The sequence below is a fragment of the Cebus imitator genome, unplaced genomic scaffold (genome assembly GCF_001604975.1).
Source record: "Cebus imitator isolate Cc_AM_T3 unplaced genomic scaffold, Cebus_imitator-1.0 Scaffold16, whole genome shotgun sequence".
In the NCBI taxonomy this organism is placed as follows: domain Eukaryota; kingdom Metazoa; phylum Chordata; class Mammalia; order Primates; family Cebidae; genus Cebus; species Cebus imitator.
The window spans coordinates 3430078-3433278 of NW_016107331.1; positions in this window are offsets into that span (position 1 = coordinate 3430078).

Below are 3201 nucleotides of genomic sequence, written 5' to 3' on the forward strand. Positions count from 1 at the left end.
ACGGACTCTTGCTCTGTCTGCCTCAAAAAAAGGCTAGAGTGCAGTGACCCCATCTTGGCTCACTGCAACCTCCACCTCTCGGATTCAAGCAGTTCTCCTGTTTCAGCCTCCTGAGTAGCTGGAGCCACTGGCGCCCGCCACCACGCCAGGCTAATTTTTTGTATTTTAGTAGAGATGGGGTTTCACCACGTTAGCCAGGATGGTCCTGATCTCCTGACCTCGTGATCCACCTGCCTTGGTCTCTCAAAGTGCCGGAATTACAGGAGTGAGCCACCTCGCCCAGCAATATATTATTCTTTATATAGTGCCTTAACTGTGCAATTACAATTATGATTCAAGTTCATACTGTGATATTTCAGCATTATAATAGTTTTGTGTTTAGTTGGATTTTTTTTTAGAACACACATTGAAGAATATATGCAGAATTACATATATTATTTGCTTTTTTTTTTTTTTTTTGAGACGGAGTCTTACTCTGTTGCAGGCCAAAGTACAGTGGTGTGATGCCGGCTCACTGCAACCTCCACCTCGCGGAGTTCAGGAGATTCTCCTGCCTCAGCCTCCAGAGTAGCTGGGACTACAGGCACTCACCACCAAGCCCAGCTAATTTTTGTATTTTTAGTAGAGATGGGGTTTCACCATGTTGGCCAGGATGGTCTCCATCTCCTGACCTCATCATCTGCCCGCCTCGGCCTTCCAAGGTGCTGGGATTTCAGACCTGAGCTACAGCACCTGCCTATTTGTGTTTGTTAATACCCACCAACCAATGGGAAGATGCGGGAATCAATATGTACTGAAGTTTGAACCACTTACCTTTGGGCTATTCCCGTATTGTAATATGGATAGGAAAAAAGAAGAAATGAACATTAAAGACTATGTGATGGACTAAGAATAATAAAGACCAGCCAGGTCAGTGTTCATGTGTGAGTAAAAATATTGATTATTTTGCAAGATGATTCTTTCTGTTAATTTGGTTCTAGGGCTAAATGACACTATATAAATACGTTGAAGTTAGAATGCTGACAGAGTGAACATGTTTTGTCTTCTGAGAATGGCACGGACTACTTCTGAAATATTTAAACTTTGGCATTAACTAAACACATTTTCTAAGCACTTTTCCCCTATTTCAAAATATGAATACATATGTTTCTGATTCATTTGCATCTGATTTATCAAAATTGGCAAGATCTATTTGCTGACCACAAGGTCTAGAAAGCCAGGTTTTTATGTGTGTGTGTTTTTTAAAGGTATTTTTAAATTTTCCATTTGGACCACTCAGTTAATTCAGAGGGGTTCAAACTTGATTATGAAAGTTTCTTAAAATGGAGAAGCCATTGAGTGTTTCCTTTCACTCCATTTTTACTATCTGATCTATTTTGCCAATCTAAGAGACCTCTTTTTCCTTTGCTTGCCCCGTTCTCAAGATAAGTGGAACATGTTCACATGTTCATTAATAATGTTAGTAATAACAGGCTGGGCGTGGTGGCTGATGCCTGTAATCCTAGCACTTTGGGAGGCCGAGGTGGGTGGATCACCTGAGGTCAGGAGTTCAAGACCAGCCTGGCCATCATGGTGAAACCCCATCTTTATAAAAAAAAAAAATAAATTTTTTTAAAGAAAGTTAAAAATAATTAATTAATTAATTAAAAATTAAAAAAATAAAAATTAAAAAATAATATTAGTAATAACAAATTCAAAAAATATTTATTCTGGATAATACTTCCATTCCCCATGGGTCTTATATTCTAACAGAAAAAAAAAGTTACTAATAGAAGTCAACTGACTGGGCATGGTGGCTCATGCCTGTAATCCCAGCATTTTGGAAGGCTGAGGTGGGTGGATCACTTGAGGTTAGAAGTTCGAGACCAGCATGATCAACATGGCAAAACCCCATTTCTACTAAAAATACCAAATTAGCCAGGCGTGGTGGCACATGACTGTAATCCCAGTTACTTGGGAGGCTGAGACAGGAGAATTACTTGAACCCAGAAGGTGGAAGTTGCAGTGAGCCAATATAATGCCATTGAACTCTGACTTGGGCAACAAGAGTGAAACTTTGTCTCAAAGAAAAAAAAAATAGCACGGGAAGAAATGCCAGATAGAGGTGATGGGGAGGAAGGCAGCAAATCACACTGCCATGTGTGTACCTATGCAACAATCTTTCATGTTCTTCACATGTACCCCAAAACCTAAAATGCAATTTAAAAAAATAAAAAATAAAAAAAAGATGAAAAAAATAGAAGTCAATTGTATAATAAATTCAGTGCATTTGCTTTTAGTTTCTCTCAAACTTAACTGATACTGTGTTTCAGGACACACGTCTTTTACTTAAACTTTCCCTGAAGACACAACAAAGAGAGTGAGCCGGCACATCAGCAATTAAACACTTGAATATCTACACATCAATCTATCTGTTAATTAATCAGTTAATTATTGCAGGTGTATTTCCCACATCATCCAGTCTCCCAAATATACCTAATCATAAACTTACATGGGCATTTATTTAATACACAGAATCCCAGTCCCTGCTCTGGAGGTCAGGGGCTGTGTATGTTTAAATAATACCCCAAAGTGATTCTTAGCAATCTGGGACCCACAGACACTGTGCTGGCTAATTATGCTTTCTATGACACAGAGTTCTCATATGGCCCTGATTTCAGGTCACCTTCATCTTTTCAACAGTGATAAAGTTTTCAATGTGCAATTATATGTGACTTAATATTTAAACATCATAAGACCTTTCCTATTAATATATTTACCAACAGAAAAAATATTCTTTGTCAGACTAATTGTCTTATTTTTCCTTCAGAAAATGGATCTTTATAATATTAAATGTGGTCTGTTTCCTTAAGAAGATCGAATGTGCTGTTTAGAAAGGAGTCAGCAAATGATGGTGACAGCTGCAACTTATTTTTGTGAATTTTGGGGCAAGTTATTTAATCTATTTGAAGTTTTTCTGGATTTGAAGGCATCAAAATTGGAAATAAGTTTTATATTATTTGAAGAAAAAGCAATTCTATGTCATTGCTTTTTTCGTCAAATATTTTATTTTTATTTTAGGTTACACCACAGAGGTTTAAATTTACATTTATAAAACAGTGCATGGATTAAAACAGGTTGAAAAGTATTAGTTTAGAAGGTGTATTTCTTTTTTTTCCTGCTGTAGCTAATTATCACAAATGTTAATTAATGTTAACAAAT